The sequence below is a fragment of the Phyllostomus hastatus genome, unplaced genomic scaffold, assembly GCF_019186645.2.
Source record: "Phyllostomus hastatus isolate PE091 unplaced genomic scaffold, TTU_PhHast_1.1 phas_contig_86, whole genome shotgun sequence".
Classification (NCBI taxonomy): Eukaryota; Metazoa; Chordata; class Mammalia; order Chiroptera; family Phyllostomidae; genus Phyllostomus; species Phyllostomus hastatus.
Window position 1 is genome coordinate 24233702 of NW_025333977.1, and position 20076 is coordinate 24253777.

General features: G+C 36.2%; 1 protein-coding gene across 2 annotated transcripts in view; it reads left to right on the plus strand.

Annotated features, from left to right (window-relative positions):
- NLGN1 (neuroligin 1) overlaps window positions 1–20076 on the plus strand; it is a 630430-nt gene that overhangs the window by 135526 nt on the left and 474828 nt on the right. The window lies entirely within an intron of this gene.

Consider the following 20076-nt stretch of genomic DNA (forward strand, 5'->3'; position numbering starts at 1 on the left):
ACTAGCACACCAGGCCAACTCTTCTTGTCTCAAATCTGCATAGAGATAAGTTCTGAGAGGAGCAGAGTTCCTTTGGGGATAAAATTTGCTTTTGTTATTTTTGATATTCCTTTTTCATAGGAGACTGTGCAAGAACTTTCTGCTTTTAGGGTCCTGAAATAACTTTAAAGATCAACAATTCAGCTAGGCTTGTCACTCTCAGGATTAGAGTTGACTCATATTGCACAGGGGAGTGGTGATATCCACATGATTTTTTAAAAATACATTTTTATGTAAATATTACTTTTTAAATTACAGGTGGCATTTAAAATTTATTTCCTATATTATGTGCCACTCAAGCACTTTATACGAATATTTTTTAGTTTTCTATATCTATATCTCCCTTCGGGTGACTTTGGTCTTTGGAATAGCTCTTCAAAATTTTATTCCCAAACTCCAAGCAGATGGTAGCATGGAAAAGTTAGAATATTTCAATAAACCTATTGAAAAATTGGGAGATAGGCATGGGCTTAAGGTAGTGGATATCCTAGGTTAGAGATAATAGGATTGTGGGAGTAGAGCAAAAATGAACTCACCTTGATTCATTTTTTGGCTTTATATTTGCTACTTAATATATGAAAAGAAAATGCTTTCTATCCACCCTCAGTTCCTTTTGCCCTTCCTCTTTTCTTCTTCCTTCTCATCCAAAGAGGTGAAATTGCTCATTAGTGTCTGCAGTTGAAAGAGGGAATTTGTCCTGTACCTCATCCTCCTTTCCTGCAAAGCCCTGCCAACAGGATTACTGAGCTTGGACAAAGCATGTAGCTTCATTCTGTACACTTTGTATATAATGAGTGTGAATTGTCATATTCAGGGGACATGATTTACATACAGATATTCAGACACAACATCAAAGGAATGGAGGATAAATGGAAACACAGAAAGGAACCAGAACATAGTTACAAGATGTGATTAAGCCTTCATCCTTTTGTTTTTATTTCCTAACAAAAAAAGTTTTTCATGGAGACTTCTTTTTTAGGAGGAAGGTTTGGGAGCTTGAGGAGGATTACTGTGTGAGAAAGGAGCTATTAGAGCTAACAAAGAGAGTTTTTGCTTAGAGATCCACATACACATCAAGCATTTAAAGATACTAGTAAACTAGTTATTAAACTAAAAAATAACTTTACAATCTCAACTTAATTTATGTACAATAAAAATGTGAGTTCAAGTAGAAATATACTTGTGTATATTCCATATATTGGCTGGAAATGCTCATTATTGATAAATCAACATTATAAACATTTATATAACACACATTTAATAATGAGCAATGTACTTCAGACAATTCATTGTAAAGGTTATCTGCAATTTTAATGCTTAACAGTAAATCAGAGGACCAATTTATGATTTCATTTTACCCATTTTAAAATGTCTGTTGTTTTTTACAAAGAGTCTTTTAAATCATTGCCATATTATTAAACCAAAGGTATTTGTATTAGTAGATCATTTGATAAGTACAAAGGCCAACTCTACTGTGAACCTGTTTGGAATTCAGATTTAATTTGCTTAGAGGAATAGTGTGAACCAGTGTGAGCTGTTTACACAGTAGCCAACAGAAATTATTTCTTGTGCTGAGCATGGTTGCTGACAGAGTAGCTTCACTTAAAAAAAATTTAACAGCCCTGGCTGGTGTGGCTCAGTGGATTGAATGCTGGCCTGTGAACCAAAGGATTGCTGGTTTGATTCCCAGACAGGGCACATACCTGGGTTGTGGGCCAAGTCCTCAGTAGGGGGCATTCCAGAGGCAACCACACACTGATGTTTCTCTCTCTCTTTCTCCCTTCCCCTCTCTAAAAATAAATAAAATCTTTTAAAAAATTTTAACAGATTTATATACATAATAAAACAATTCACATAACACATAACTTACCTCTTTAAAGTGTATGATTCAATGGTTTTTAATATAATTTTTCTATTTAAAAATAATAGGTTTATTATATCTGAAGTTATAAATATTCAGTACATAATTAGTAGAGATGCATTTTTAATTTCTTTATTTTCTTTTTATTGTTTATGGGTTTTTAATATAGTCACAGAGTTGTACAATCATTGCTATCAAATTTAGGACATTTTTATTACCCTAGTCCATTAGAAGTCACTACCCGTTTTCCCCCAATACCCACAGCCCTAGACAACCATTAATCTCATTTTTGTCTGTTGATTTGCCTATTCTGGACATTTCACATAAACGGGTGAAACAATAATTAAACTTTTGGCTTTCATTTAGCATGGTCTTTTGAGTATCCATCTGTATTATATCACTTACTGCTGCTTATTTCTTTTTATTGATAGATAATTTTACATTGTATGGATATCCAGTATTTTATTTATCTATAAGTTGATGGGCATTTGAGTTTTCCTATTTTTTGGCTATTATTTATAATGCTGCTTTTAATATTTGTGTGCAAGATTTTACATGAAATATGTGTTTTCATTTCTCTTAGGTATGTCTACACCTAAGAGTGAACTTGCTCTGCCATATGAAAACCCTGCATTGTAAACTTTTCAGGTGCTGACAGATTGTTTTCCAAAGTAAATGCACCCTTTTACATTCCCATCAGCAGTGTGTGAGGGTTGCAACTTCTCTTTATCCTCACAAACTTTGTTATTATCTGTCATTTTGATTGTAGCAATCTTAGTGAATGTAAAGTGGTATCTCATTGTGGTTTCGATTTGCATTTCATTGATGACTAATGTTGTTGAACAACCGTTGGCCATTTGTATATATTCTTTGGATAAAGATGTATGCAGATCCTTTGCCCATTTTTAATTGGTCTTTTTGCATTTTTATTGCTGAGTGTGAAAGAACTTTGTATATATACATATATATGTATGTATGTATGTATATATATTCTAGATGTGTTTCTTATATATGATTTGAAGATATCTTCTTTCATTCTCTGGATGATCTTTTCTTTATGGTATTCTTTATAACACAAAGGTGTTTAATCATGATGACATTACATTAATCAATTTATTCTTCTGCCATTTGTGCTTTTGCTGTCATTTCCAAACAGGCTTTGCCTAACCTAAGGTCACAAAGATATACTCATTATTTTTTTTTCTAAGAGTTTGATAGGTTTGCTGTTACATTTAGGTTTATCATCCATTTTTAGTTAATTTTGTTAGTGATATGAAGAAAAGATTCAATTTCATTATTTTACATGTGGATATCTATTTGACCCAATACCATTTGTTGAAAAAACTATGTTTTCCTTATTGAACCGACTTGAAAACCTTGTCAAAAATTAATCACAGCAAACATGAGGATTTATTTCTGGACTCTGACTTCTATTCCTATGCCAGCACCACACAGTATCGTTTGGCAGTGGGTTTGAAACTGGGTATTATGAGTCCTCCAACTTTGTTTTTTTTTTCCAAGATTATTTTGGCCTTTGTGGGTCTCTTGAATTCCTGTGTGAATTTTGAGACCAGTTTGTAAGTGTACACAAAGCATTCAGCTTAAGTTTTTATAGGAATTGTGTTGGATCTGTGGATCAGGTTGGAGGTCACTGCCAGCCAACTGTACAACGTTAAGCATTATGAAAAAAAAGGCCTCACATGTTGATGGGTCAGGACTACTTTGTCTTCAAAGTAGTTTGCAGTTTTCAAACAATCCACTCTACACTTCCTTTTAAAATTTATTCTAAGTATTTTATAACTATCTTGATGCTGTTATGAAGGAATTGTTTTCTTAATTCATTTTCTGATTATTCTGTTAGTATATAAAAATACAATTTATTTTTAATATTGATCCTGTAGACTGCACACTTTCAGAGCTCATTATTAGTACTAATAGTTTTTTAATGTGTTCCTTAGGATTTTATACAACAAGAAATCATCTGAAAATAGGTATATCATATTTGGCCATATATAATGCTCACTTGTTTACCCAAATTTTTGAGGGAAAAATAAGGATGCACATTATACATGGGTAGTACTAACTCTATATCCATATAAATTTTTTTATTTATGCTTATGCATTAAAAGTATAACTCCAGAAGGCAATAATGATATACATACGCAAAATAATACCCCGGAATACTATAGTTGCTTTTGTTTCTAAACATAAATACATAAAAATTCAATTAAAAATTAAAATGAAAAAATTTTTTTCTTGAAAGTTTGGGCCAAAAATGTGGGTGCATATTATGGCAAAACATGGTAGGCTTTTTCTTTCTAATATGGTACCTTTGATTTTAGTATCTTGCCTACTTGCCATGGCAAAAACCTCTAGTCCAGTGTTGGATAGAAGTATCAAGAGCAAACATGCTTGTCTTTTTCTAGGTGATGGGAAAGGCATTTAGTACTTTACAATTGAAATGGTGACTTGAGTTCTGGGTGTTTGGTGGATGCCTTGTGTCAGGTTAAGGCCCTTCCTCTTTCTAGTTTGTTGAGTGCTTTTATCACGCAGAGGCATATGGCTTTCATTCAAATGTTTTTTCTCTACCTATATTGCAGTAACTGTGTGATTTTTGTCCTTTATTCCATTGGCATGTTATATTTCATTAACTGAATGTAAAACCAACCTGAAATTCTTGGGATAAATCCTACTTGACCATGGTGGATGATCCTTTTTATATGTTCCTAGATATAGTTTGCTTGTGTTTTGTTTAGGAGTAGCCTCACTTTTATAGAGCAAAACATTTATAAAACTAGGCTGAAATTTTCAGACAGAGACAAAAAAAATCTATGCACTCACCCTTGCCTTATGTTCATTCAATATGTTTGGCATCAGCAGGAAAATTGAGGACATACAAATTAAAAGTATTTAGGTATTTTTAGCACATCTGTGCATTAGTGTCATAGCTAAAGAAATATATAAAATACCAAAATCATGCCAATCTTAACCAATAAATCACAGCCAGAAGAAAATGTTTTGAGTCTGAATTTAGGTATCCCAGAAAGAAGATGTCTCTGCTCCCATTGTGAGGTAGGAAAAAATTCTTTATAGATTTGGATATAGCTATCACCTATAATATATCTATCTATTATCTATCTATCATTTATCTGCCATCTATCTATCTATAGATAGATCTGTCATATGTCTATCTATCTATCTTAGTTCTTCTTTCTGCAAAATTAAATTCTATCTGATAAGGAACGCCATTTTCTAGGGGTTTAGCCTGTACAGGTAGGCAATGATGAACCACTGCCATCTTTTGATTGAGGATGTGCTATGGTAGAGGTTGTAAAGTCTTACTAGATGGAAAGCATGTATATCTGTGAAGATTTTAACCCATACAAAAGGCTACCTACTAAAGGCTCCCAGCTGTGACAACCAGCCTAGTAGATCTCCTGGAAAACAAAGGGAAACATTGTTTATCTTGTCAATGGAAGGGGTTTGCTTATATTAATTCAGAATTTAATAGCAAGCTAAGCCATAGGGAGCTGCTGTCACAATGAAAAACACCCCTGGAGTCCTCCCCAGAAAAGGTACTTCTGATGTAAAAGACCTCAGGGAAAGGTTTCTGGGGAATCCATAATTAAATGTCACATCATGGCAAGGGCAGAGAAAAAAAATGACTCTACTTGGAAAATGGTAAAATATAACTGTCTGGTCAAAATATTTTTATACTTTACAAAAAAGGCTGAGGTTCTGCCTTGTGGCTCAGGACTTCTAATCCAGCAGCTCACTGAATAAACGATTTGTTCACAAAACAAAGGTGGTGAATACTCTTCAGCATTACTTGTCTTGATAATGGTGGTAGAAACTCCTAAATTCTGGGTGTTTCTTTCACTCTGGATTGATGGTCAGGAGAAAATTAAACAGTGTTGCAATGGTGATTTATTTCCTAACAGATGGTTTAAAATATACTGGGGATGAAACAATTGCAGTTGGTTATACACTTGCAACCTATATAATTTTAAACCAATGTCACCCCAATAAATTTAATGAAAAAAAGAAGAAAATAAAAAACCCTACCTTAGCTTTAGGTTGTATAGCCTAGTAAGCGACTTAAAAAAACAGTTCATTCCTCCACATGGGTCCAACTTACTGTGATAAACACGTAAAATACGTAGGTAGGTAAATTATCACACAGTACTACCCCTGGAGGCTGCCACAGAAGCCAAACAATGGAAATTGCTAGGCATCAACTGAACTAGGTAGTTGAAAGTATTTTGTGTTATACTGGTTTAATCATACAGTAGGGGTAATTGAAAAATTATGACTTCTCTTTTCTTTAACACTGCATTCACACTTTCATCACCTTCTTGGGTGAATTTAACAGTTTAAGAATGGACTACCTTTTACACATACATAAAATGCATATGCTTTTTTTAATACAGTCAGGACCTGCCAATATACAACCAATATAGGCAGAAAATACATGTAATGGCATTTTGAATGAATTATTCCTGTAGATTTTGGAGTGGGTTGTTTTTATTTTACCAATAAAATTATTGGTAAATAATTTTACCAACCATTAAAAACTTCAGTGAAGATATTGACTGTCTAGATCATCTCTTTTAATAGCAGCAGCTTTGCTACAGAACATGAATATAGGGCATCCTTTGGTTTCCTCAGTATGCTCGGTTTACCCAAACTTACCTAGAAGGATTACTGTGACGTTTCTCTACGTAGATGTTTATTGCTGTTGACCCTTAAAGACTCATAATAAACTCACACTTCAGCAATATATGGGAACAGTGGAGTTCTGCAGCCTAAATTTAATTTATTTTTATCATTAATATTTGATAATAGCTTTAATATTTAAAATCACACAAATATCTAACATAAAGTGATGACATCTATAGAATCCTAACTAGCCTGTTCTGGAGTGTAGTCTAAATTATGTTCTCTGTGAGAAGGATTTCGTAGTGACTAAGTACTCATCAGCTCAAGGGACTAACACACCATTTATTCTAACATGCTATATTTTCTTCTTTGAACAGCTGCTACTTATTATTCACATTACTTCATGTCAGTGCTTTGTACTATCAAATATATTGTAGCAGGTATTCCCATCTTTGCCCCCATTACATAGACTTGAGGAAAAAAACAGGATATTTTTTTCTTCAGTATTTCTTTTTCATTTATTTTTCAAGTTGGAAACAGCATTGCCAATGTGCTCTTCTCTGTTTTAGAGGAAATGTTTTATCTTTGCTGGGGCTACAGGGATGAAATAACAGAAGCAGAAGCCTGCGGGCCACTCTTTGGGTAGTTTGGTGGGGAGGTCGTGGGGACTATGCAAGAATAGACTCTGGTTGTCTAGGCAGGTTCTCTGTCTTTCCTTCAGGGTTCCCTCCAGCTCATGCAGTTTCTTTGCCTGCAGAATCCAATGTTCAGAAATGGATGCTCAGATTTCATTTGTCATAAGTTTCATATTAAACATAATAAAACCTGACAAAGGAGATAGTTATCAACATGTCAGATTTCTGAATACTGGAATATCACCATTTAAAAAGTTTAAATAAGCTAGTTAGGAAGTCAAATTTCTATAACATTAAAAAAAACCCCAGCATGATATAGTAAGGGGGTAGAAAAAGCATGGATTTAGTGTCAAACTGATCACGTTTTATATCTGTGCTTTACCCATTTTAGTTGTAAAACCTAAGACCATGCACTTCATTCTGAGATTCAGTGAAAAGGAAATAATAGGACTGGCCTTGAAGGGTTGTCATGAGAAATGTGTAGCACGTCGGGGAAATGGATGCTACATCACAGGTGTACAGAAGTGTTTTTTTCATCCTCCCTTTTTCTTCTCCTTTTAAACAGACATGTATTGAACCCCCAGATGCTATGCTTAGGTTGCAGGAGACGATGATAAGCAAAAGCAGATGTGCCATCTGCCCACAGGGACAGTATAACTGACTGGCTCAAACTGCACCAAAGAGACAGTCATACAAATAGAGGCACAGTCTCACTGTAGCAGGTACTGCAGCAGGGAGGGACAGGTGAGAGCGTATTAGGATTGAGTTTGTCACTAAGGCCAGGGAAGACTGCTGTGAGAGGGTGACAGTTGAGCTAAGAGCTGGATCTGAAAGATAAGTAGAGGTTAAAAGCCATCATCATTGTCATCATCACCATCACTATCATCACCATTATGAAACATGAGTCTCTTTTAATTCTTTCTCTAGAAAAGTAAAATCCACCCAAAGAATTGTAATTAGTTGATTGCTGCTCTGAAGTGCATCCCATCCTTAGATCTCCCTCCATCTTTCCCATTGTATGTTCCTGCCTCAGGTCACTTCTGGAGGCCACTGATCAGCAGTGATACCGAGGAGGCTGTTCCTCATCTTCGGCTTCTTCATGGCTCTCTTGAGATGAGGTTGATAGATCTTCATCCACTAGTGCACACACCCTCCAACCAATAGAAAATCTCTCTATCCTTCAGCAGAAGCACATCAATCACTTTGTCCACATCACTAACTCCAGATGTTCCCAGCATTGTTAACAGGCCACCTGTCTTTTCTTGCAATAAACTGAAACTGGGAGGTACAGCTGGATCAGTGGTGTGCATTCTTAATGGCTCGTTCTAACCGGGCATAAGAGCCCTGTGTGTGAGCACACAGTGGCAAACACGCACAGCAGCAGTTGTTCTCTTCTTCTACTGTGAAATGTCTGTAGAACTTAGTGACTTGATAATTCAGCTCTTACCATGTTTTCTGTGCTCAGAGATGCTTTACTTGTGACTAATGTCCTTATTACAGTTCAAATAAAGAAAAAAACGCAGAAACTAGGAACAGATGACAGCTTTCTCTGTGCACTGAAAGAACATTCATTTTCCTTTCCTATCTCCTTCTCATCCAAATATGTTCCCAAACATCATTTTTTAAGTATTAGATCTTTAGAGATCCTACCTAGTTTATACGTAATTGGATTAGCATTTAGTGATTGGCTAATTTAGTTAAATAAATTGATGACATTATTTTCCACATAATTATAGCTAAAGCTTTTTCACAGGGAAGAGTTGGTTTATTATTTATTTCGCACAGACATAAGTCCAAAGGAAACTAGCACTGCCTAAGTTGCATCTGTGATAAGAACAGAAAGGAAAATAATGGGTTATTTGAGGACTAAAAAGAATTTTTAAAATCATCCAGTCTACACCTCTTGTCTTATAGATGAGAATATGTGACATGCCTTAGATCATGTAGCAGGAAATTACGGGAATCTCCAAGCACCAGGTAAGATGTGTGGATTCAATGTGACATGACTACTTGCTGCCTCGTGACCTAGTGCCAGGAAACAGCTACTCCAGAAAAAAAGGGGGTTATATTTCTCCTTCTTCATTTACTTTTGACAAAGGCAAACTTTGACAGAACAACTATAAATCAGATACATTCGCTTCATAGAAGGGAAAATGAAGACTGAGAGCACTGCAGTCACTTATGCAAGGATGTGTAGCTATGGTCCTAGCAAGGTAGCTCAGGTGGTTAGAGCATCATCCCAGTATGCCAAACCAAGTACGTGTCACTGATCTGCAGCCAGGGCACCAGATTTAATCAAAACTCACCTAGTATTCACTGAATGCCTCCCTAAAAAAGGAATTGTACAAGACAGTGGGTTGTGAAGATAATTATAAGGATTTTCTCTCTGAAGATTGACATCTTGTTCTCCTAATTCAGCCAGCAGAAGGAATACAGGGTTTATACCCATCCATCCATTACATGATGATCTCAGGTGAAGGGGATGCTGTTAAATGCCTTCAATATTTTTCTGAAGATCAACTTTAAATTCCTTAATCTAGATTCTACTTAACTGTCTATAGCTGACCCTCTTCTGGCAATTCTGGCACATCTCCTAATATCTCCCATTCAGCCACACAGCACTGTCCTTTTCTCTAGCTTTTGCAGGACTCCCACATGCTGCTGCCTCTACACTAGCTAGTTTTGACTCATTTTCCGTCTGAGTCTAAATACCATTCAGGAAATATATTCTTAACTATCTATCTACTCTGCATTAAGTCTGATTTGTCACATGATTTTATAGAATGTCTTAATGGGTTCTTTATAGTCACGATGTATTGATATATTTATTTATATAATTTTTTTTCAAGATCTATTTTCATCTTCAAAATATAAGTAATTTCCATGAAACAGGGATCATTTCTTTTTGCTCAATATATCACCCTGGCACATAAAATAGAGCCTGGTATATAGTACTAGGCCCTCAACAATTATTTGGTAACTCTCTGAATAAAGGAATGATTCTGTCTAAGAATGACTTGTCCTTACTCTGCTTGATTAACAAAGGAGAGTCCCTTTCTGATCTCAAAGGTATGTTTTCTTATGCTCTCTTCCAGCTTCTTTAGGAGAGATTTCTTTGTGCACTCATTCATTCGTTGGCACACATTTACTTATCACCTGTTGAATGAAACTGGGCATCAAAACAACAACAACAACAACAACAACAACAACAACAACGAATACTGTTGTTTTTTGTTCCAAAGCCACTCAAAGTTTTGTCAGTTAAAGAATATGCTTAGGATAGGTGCAAATACTAGGGTGTGATATGAAGCCCGTAAAACAAAATCTTGAAGACATACACTTAAGAGCCTAAAAGCATATTATTTGTTGATATATTATTGACCTAAAAATAACTGCATTGTTTTCTTTTGTTGTAAGAATCAGAAACATTTTACCTAGAAGGGAGCAAGTAATAGAAAATTTCGAGCACAGAAGAAAACAGTTTACGCCTTAGATTTACCATTGCTGCTGACTTCCCCACCTTCCCAAGCAGAGCATTCCATCTGGACTCATAGGGCAAGTGGAAATTGTAACGGAGGAAATGGTAACTACCTAGTGTGTGCAGATCGATTTGTGCCTCTTAATGATAGCTTCTAGAGAGAAAATACCACAGTGGGATGTGTCTCCCCCAGAGTTATCCTCTAATATGTGTGAGAAGAAACTGGTGGGATATTTCATCTCTATGTAAACTTGGACTGTTTACCTCCTCAGATCTAAATGAGAGAGGGAGAATGAGAAAAAGATGAATGGGAAGAATTAGCCTCATGGTGACTGAGTATGTCTGCATATCAACAAGACATCCAGACATAATGTTTAAAAAATCACCTTTTTCCATAAGATGACCCATTAACAAAAAACTGCTTGACCGTGGCCTTCATGCTTTTCAATCTTCATTTGGAGTATTCAGCTATGTAAACAACCACCTATCTGCAAATGTGGTCATAATATCATACCTTGGGAAAACATGTTTAAAACGATCATAGCACAGCATTGGGATATTGGCATGAAGTCTGAGAAGTAAATCTGATGGTGGCTCCAAATTCTTCTCGTTGCGGTGCTAAAAGACTTTTTCTGTATGAACTGATCATGGCCAGATAAATTCCTATTGTTTACTAACAATTACAGTAGTGTCCAATATTGGAATTAGCTTTGAAATATCACCAAGTATTTTTTAATATGTTTTTCTTATTGAATTCTCACAATAATTCTCGAAGGATGTAAAAACAATGTTATCATGATCGATGTGTCCAAAATTAATAAACATTAAAGTGGAAAGTCATGTTCAGATTTGCAGAAGCAAGTATTAGTCTCGGGGTATAATAAATTTAAGTCATGTCCATTAAATACATGTTCACATAGAGAATAGTTTCAGAAACTTAGATTATAAACTATAATGATATGCTTGTATTCAGATTCTGCTGTTGCTAAGATTTCCCCTTATTAACACTGATATCTCTCTAGCTGGAAGTGCTGTATGAATAATGAGGCTTTAGAGCATGACTTAGAAGTACTTCGTTTGTGTATACAGTTTAATTGGATGCAATTCTTAGTATATAAAACACATTTTATATATGTATATGTAATCCAGTTTAAATATATTTTATATAAATAATATATTTATAAACATATACTTTCCTCACTAGGAATTCACATTGTTGGCATCAATTAGTATCTGTCAGTCTTTGAAAATAACTTTGAAAGTTAAAAGTGAACTGATAATTTCACCTTATCCAGTGTAGTTAATAACATTTTGGTTATCTTCCAATATTAATTTAAAATTTATTAGCATTTAATGTTCAGCTTTTAATTAACTATAGGCTGAAACCATTACTCTTAAAATGAATTTTACATGAGCATATATGGGCTCCCTATTTCTAGGTTAGGGTTGTCTAGGGGTGGAGAGTTAAGTTAGCTGAAACATTCTCCTTTCACATAGTTAAAAAGAAATGTGGCAATTTAATTGTAGCTATTTTAAAAACAAAACAAAAAATAACCTTTGTGGAATAAGGTGCAGTATAAAAAAGTAAATAAATAGAGATAAAGAAATAAAACAGATGCATGCACAGAAGTGACATACTGCAAAATCATCAGAATTTCAGCTTATTTACATGCTTCAATATTTTTCACTGAGTGCTGTAGCATATAGGACATTCATATCATCTTCTGAGGGAATGGCATAGTGACTGAAAAATGACAAACTGTGGCCTCAGACCCCCCAATCCCCAGCTCCTGGCTCCTGTTTGGTCCCACGGAATGAGGGAAGAGACAAAACGATTCTGTGCATCTGCACACACGTAGTGCTGTGGTACCCAGCACAGTGTCTGTTCCACACCCAGCACTTAAAATAGGTGAAAATACATTTACTTGTTTTCAGTTTAAAGGCCAGGAATAAATTAGCATTTTTATAACACTAGAAAATAGAAGGATCCTTCACAATGTGAGATATGAACTATAAAATTTAAAGATATAAAAATTATTTATAGCACATTTCCTCCTATACTGGCTAATTTATTCACCCTATCTCAAGTTACCTAGAGGTAGAGCCTGAGGTGGAAAATTCTTGTACAGGTGAGTCCTGGAGAAATGCCCATGCAAGAAACAGCACTAGGGAGGCAGGATACAGGAGGAGATAAAGCTCATAAGCTAAGTGGTTTTACGTCCCACGGGGAGCCCTGGAATACAAATTATCCCAAAGAGCTGGTCCCACCTTGATGTATGGGCAGTTGTTCTTTTGTCCAACATGTTCTTCAGTGGGGAGAGGCACGCCAGAGATGCAATACCTAATCTCCTGGGTGAGGTGGCATCTGTTTGCCCAAAGAGAATCTTCCAAGGAAAGGTGAAGCAGTGACCTTTAGCAGCCAACACTCATTGCAAGTGAGGGGAATTTAGGGCAAGAACGCCACAGCAGCCACAGCAGTATCTCATTTTGCCACATTATACTACATATGCCACAAAAAGGAAGAGACACATCTGTTGAAGTCAGAGAGAGTTCCAGAGGAGAAACTTCCATCATTCCAGCAGATGAGTTACCCTCCTTGCATTGCTGTATGAAAATAGAAAGTATTCCCAATCAGGAAGATCAATTGAGCATTTTGTGTCCAGAATTTTAGTGAGGCTTCATCACCTGGGCATTATTCATTTAATTATTACCCAAAACATCAAACTCAGTTTCTAGCTCCCCTCATCTCCCTTGAGATACATGAAGATATGTGGCTCGAAACCATGGGGTTGGCTTTTTTAGTATGGCCAGCCCTCAATACTAAATCTCCTTGTCATCATAAACTATCATGTGTGGGCCATAATACCCTCCACAAACCAAGTAGTTCAGAGAAACTAGAAGGTCTGAGGGGAGAGGGGCCATAAGTACAAAGACGCTCCCGTCACTCAGGGAATTCCAAGGGTTTAAATTAGCCAAGAGAAAGGTCAGACCCCTTTTTAGGTGAGGTCAAGTTCTTGCCTACGTATATGGGATAATTTGATTCTTTAAAACAGTCTGCATTATATTATGATAATTGCAGTGCTTAATGGTTTATTGGGTCTGAATTCTCAAATAGACTCCAAATTAAAGTCTATTTACACATTAGTCCAAAGGCCTAGGTGCTGCCTCCTAAGCACTACTCATTATGAATGTGATCCAGCCTAACTCTACAGTTCTCATACATAACGGACAAGAAGAAACTCTAAAATTTCTATGAGAGGCTTTTGGTAGCAATGCACTTGGAAGAGTGGCAGATCTGCATTTACCTCTGAACCCAACATTTGTGTCCTCGTAGATCAAGGTTACCGTTGGGCAAGATTACTTGTTTATTTGGCGAAGTTTGGATTGCATCAAAGAGAAGGTAATTGAGATAATAGGGGGGCTACTCACTGGTGCTGCTCCTGACAGTAGAGAATCTAGGTTGTTTATCACCCTGCGTTTGCAAAACTTGTGAAGTCATGGTATGTACACAGCGTGATTTGTTGTTGTGAATGAAAAAAAAGATCTGTTCAAATGAGTGCATATGCCTTTTTTGCACATATGTGGCATATTCTGTATGCCTGATGCCATCATATGTAGGTAATTAGAATGCTTAGGTATCACTCTGGCACACTCAAAAGCTTTGGCACATCAATTAGGTCCTGCTGGCGACATTTCCTGTTTTGGCACCTAATTGGATGCATGGTCATCTTTTCCTGGTCATACTCTTGGGTGTGCTTTCTTTTTTCCTTTAAAAAAATTATCTACGTTCTTTCCTTTTGCTTTCTTTCTCAAGGGAACTAAAGATCTACACCAGAGAAGGAGAAACTTAGGTAGAATATTTTTATTTTATGCCTAATTTGCTCTAGTTAACCAATGACTGAAAACTGGAAATATAAGGGAGAAACCCTGTAATTGACTTAAATATACAGACTGTCTTCAAAAATATGTTTTTCTCACTCACTCTTTTTTTTTTCACCTAAACATTTTTTGCTGTAATTAAGAAAGCAAATTTAACATAAAGTAAAAGTGCAAAATAAGAAAGTGATTTATGGCCTGCTAGATTTACAAAGTGATTTTTTTCTTATGACCAAACAGTTTAGTTAAAATATTATTGAACAGGTAGATATCAGGAACCCTACTGGCCCTGGATGGATTGGTTTGTCTTTCTAGGCCTCAGTTTCCTCATCTGTAAGATGAGATTGTCTTAGCTGGCGATCTCTAAGATCCCTTCTAATTGTAACATACACTTTATACTGGGTTCCATGACTTAAAAATTGTGGACAAATTTAATTCATGTAGACATAACTTGAATGTCAATCTATCAAACCATAACTTTTGATGTAATTAATTAGAAACACTGTCTTCAAAATAAATGCTTAACTTCCCACCTTGAAACAATACCAGTCATCCTTATTCCACATGTAAGAAACAATTCCCTTAACTAGTATTTCTATTCTAAAAATTAACTTATAGTAACATGTACATTCATAACATTTCTCTTCCAGACCTGGCTGGTGTGGCTCAGTGGATTGAGTGCTGGCCTGTGAACTGAAATGTCACTGGTTCGATTTCCAGTCAGAGCACATGCCTGGGTTGCAGGCTGGGTCCCCAGTGGGGGACATGGGAGAAGCAACCAAATGATCAAATGATTCATCTCTCACTCTCTCCTTCTTTCTAAAAATAAATAAAAATATTAAAACAAAACATTTCTCTTCTAATAAAACACTATTATAACTCATTAAACATTGCTGTCGTTGTGCCATGATGACTAGTCCGTACTAACAGAATGAGTGTGCTTTCTTCATCTGATTTTTGGGGGAATAACTGCCTTGGTGACAGGGTAACTATATCATTGTACAATAACATTTTCATAACCTATATAATTATCTGCACAGAAGCATTTCATGTAAATTTTGTGTATCTTTGTTTTTTTCATGCTCAGTTACAGACAGCAATGCCCAAACTAAGTAAATTTAAAGAAGTTAGTCCCCGGTCTCCTGTCCTATGCTTTCCCTTTACTCTGGTCAGAACTTGGTCCAGCTGAAACTTTGGAGTTGACTTTGTCATTCCATCAGAGGCTTCTTCCAGAATGTGGAACCTGCCCCTCCTTGATTTGCCCGGTACTGAAGCCAACCTTTTACCCTTTGTCTTTCACATGACACACCCATCCTCTCCCTCCACCCCTTGTAGCCCTGCTGATTATTTTGAACTGTCTGTTTAAGTCTATTTTATGTGTATATTGCCCAGGCTTGGTGACTTTATTGTGCTCCATATAATATTTTATTACCACAACACGTTTTACATGCCTTAGATCATATCCATAAGCTTCCTATATTTGTTTTAAGTTCAGATAATACCATTTCTGATGAGAGTGTGTCACTGGATTGCATTGCCTCTGCAAATTGGAGGTTACTGAACTAAGTTAGAAAACATTTCCTCAGCATAGTCAGAGTATTATATTTTGTACTTGACAAAACTTAACAAAACATTAGCTTACAGATCAAATGGGATTTGTCATTTTTCTAAGAACTAGAACACAGTTTGGTACAAGTAGTAGTGGATATGTACCAAATTAATTTTATATCTATTGAGAATTCAGCATGCACTTTTGTGGCTCAAAGAAATCATTATGCATTCTAATTATTGTACACTGCAGAAATAGCAGTTAGTAGAGGTTTCTTTTGATAGAAGGGTAGATAAATCAACTTTCCTGTAGTTAATTCTTTAGATTGTGCATAATCCCTTTATATAATGCTGGTCTTGCTGCAATTTACATTAAGGTCCAAACTCCAATGGAGTTATGATGTGTGGAAGAAAATTCAGAGACAAAAAAAGTTCTTTGTAATGTACTTGACCTGGGGATCATTAGAACAGTTCAGTACAACTCAACTGCCTGGAGAATGAACAGTGCTTCAGAAGAAGTACTTTAACCACTGCAGTTGGAGGAAATTTCCTGTTAAGCATAATAGTTTCAGAAGAATATGTTTCAAAAAACAATTAGAAGGCCAGATGTTCAGCCATGTGACAAATATGTTTCTTAAAACTGTGAATTCTGGCTACAAATTATAGCAGGTATAGCTCTGAATTTCAAAATATGATTCCAAGATGAAAAGAGTAGGGGCATGCCTATAATAGGACTACATTAGCTATCATAATGTTTCCCCGTAAGGACGGAACATTCGCTTTCTTGAAAAAGAAGTAACTCCCATGGTCTGATTTCAAATGACCTAAACAATCTTCATTTCAACTTTTTGCTTGCAAAGGAATATTATAAAAGCAGATAGCATGTTTATCATTTATTCAATATACACATTATTTAAGACATGATGGTTGTAATTTTTTATTTAATCTAACATTGATTTATAGTTCTTAAAGTAGCTTTACTTTAGTCACCTTTATTTGCTATACATTTTTATAAAAGTAAAAGAATGTAAGCATAGCTATCACTTCTCTTCTCCCTCAATTCTGGCCACGTGGCATCTATTTATGCAATTCAGTCAAACGGGCCTTAACTAAATTTCCTCTGTGGGTCCGGGTCTGAGGCACTAAGAATTGCCCACTGATAGGACAAAGACTTCTGCCAAGGCATCGGCAGTCTAGATAGGTGAATCAACAATTCCGTCATAAACAGGAAAGGAAGAGTGTCTCCTTAAAAGAGGACAACAGAAGGAAAGTCATGAAAGTGTAAAATTTAAGGAAATTTGGAAATAAACTATAATAGTTACTAAGCACTCTCCCAGACACTATGCTAAGAGTTTTACATATACAAGGGGAGTCTCACACTATTTTTCAAGTCAATTTTACTTTCTCTGTTTTGCAGATAAGAAGTTAGGGTTCAGGGGTTAAATAACTTGACCAAATTGACACATAGTAAATCATGGAGCTGTGATGTGAGTCTTATTCTGACTTCAATTCCTGCACGGTGAGAGATCTGTGTTTGAATGTCAGTGGTTTGGCACAGCTGGAAAAAACAGTTCTGGGAAAAGTGTCAGAATCTCAATCTCTTTACCAGGCTGGTGAAGGCCTTAGGGATTTAGGACACTATATTTGTATTTTTTTTTGAGTCTCAAAACTTCATGCATGAATGTACATTAATTCCAGGACTGTGGTTATACCAAATGTACCTCCTACCAGATTTCTAAGGAGCAAATAACAGATGTTCCTGATTCTTAAAAATGTAGATTTGTGTTCTTGACTTGACTTCTTTGAACGTGGAAAACTTTCCCAGTATTTAATATGCATACTGTCAACCTTCCGAACACTTCTCTTTCCCTCCTGCCCTCCACTCTGGTGTCAGCCATTCACTCCCACAGGCACACTCTATACCTTGTCATAAGCAGAAGTCTCCTCCATGATTTCGCTTCCCAGCATTCCTTTCTCCAACCACCAGCTACATTTTCCCCTCAATGTGGCAAAAATTACACATTCTTCAGTTCTACTCAGCAATGCAGTTGTTGATTCAATCAGGTCTTGTTTCTTACTCCATTGATATCTTCTTCTCTCTGTTTAAACAGCGTATAGTCCGTCTTTGTTGTCTCCTACCTACCACTGTAATTAATTCCCTTACACCTCTGTCTTAAAGCCTGCTTGACTACTTCACTCATTCTGCTAAGCATGAGAGGGGAAAAGAAACCCCAAAATGCAGCCTTGTTGAGTGACCCACTACTGTAAACACATGGCCCACATCAAGGGGCTCCCAAGCTGACCAGTGTTTGTATTACAGTTTACCTGTTCATTCTCCTTCCTCCTTCCCTAGTGGATTTCTCCTCCCATGAAATTTTTAACAGCTCCTCTCATCTTCACTCTCAGCTGATTGCCTTGCTTTTTGTTTCAAGGAAAACTTAGAAGCAATGAGAAAAGAATGTCTACTCAGCTCCGTCTACCTACTGCCTACCTTCATCTCTACTCTTATACTCCAAGAAAGGCCAAACCTTCAACTTTTATACTAGACACCTTCACCTTTGCCATCCCCTGGGCATTGTCCCAGAAAATTCCACCTAACACCCTTTGTGGCACCATCAACATATACACAAGTTACAGAGCTCAATATTTGAAAGAGTTCTCTTTAAATCCATACTTATTTCATCTAGACCCGTGACTTTCAATACTATGTATGAATTTATGGGCTCAAATTTAAATTTCTGCTCCAGGACTCCCCCTCAATTTATATTCAGATATTTCACTGTCTATTCTCTATTTCTATCTGGGTATCCGATGTTCATCTGAAACTTAACATGTCCAAGCTGTTCTTCTTTCCATATTTGCTTAAAGATCCTACCTGTTTTAGTGAAAAGTAACTCCAAACACCCAATGGCTCAGATTAAAAGTCCTGAGGTCACCTTTGACTTTCAGCTTTTTCTCATACCCTGTATCTAATCTGCCAGCAAATTGTGTGGTCTCTATCCTCAAAATACAGGTGGGGCAAAACTAGGTTTACAGTTATGTGTATGCAAAACAGTTTATTCTTGTATTATTATTTATTAATTATTGAATTATGTCCTATGCAAAGAACTCTAAACCTACTTTTCCCCTACCATCTATATTTCAAATTTAATATTTTCTTACTATATGCAACCTGGTCTGAAACACCATCATCTCTCATCTGAATTATAATTTCCTTTCTACTACCCTTGCCCCTCTAGGCCTATTCTCAACAGCCACAGTGATTATATTCAAACATAAGGCATATTGTATTACTCCGCACCTTAGATCCCTTCAGTGACTCCTTTTCCATTCAGAATGCAAACCACAGCCCACTCAGGGGCCTAGAAGACTTTACAAAAATCTAGCTCCTGTGGCTCCTCTGAGTCATCTACTCTCTGTTCTCTCACTGTGCTCCAGCTACACGAGCCTGCATGTGCTTCTTCAAAGGCAGCCGTGCTCCAACCCCAGGACTTTTACTTAATGTTCTCTCTGTAAGAATGTTCTCTCCCTCTACTATATGTGTCATGTGGTCCTCAAGTTTTTAAAGTCTTCACTAAAATGTCATCAGATTTGAAGGCTTTTCCTAGCTATGCAATACAAAATTACAATGTCCCCTTTCCCTAACACCCCCTAGTGTTTTTTCTCTTCTTTTCTCCAGGGAACTCATCACCATATACAACACTACATAATGTACTTATTTAAGGTTTATTATCAGTGTTCCCATTAATGATTTTATTAGTGTAAGAATTTTTTACTATTTGTGCACTAATGTATTCCCTGGCTTAGTATGGTGCTTAACATATAGCAGAAATGCAAGAAATATTTGATAAATGAATGAACAATCTGTAAGATGAGTAAAAGTTTTGTCACTAATGCAAGAAAATAAATATTCAAACACGTAGTCAGCCCAAGACAGTACTGATTCTTCTTTTAAAACATTTAATAGCTGATGAGAAAAG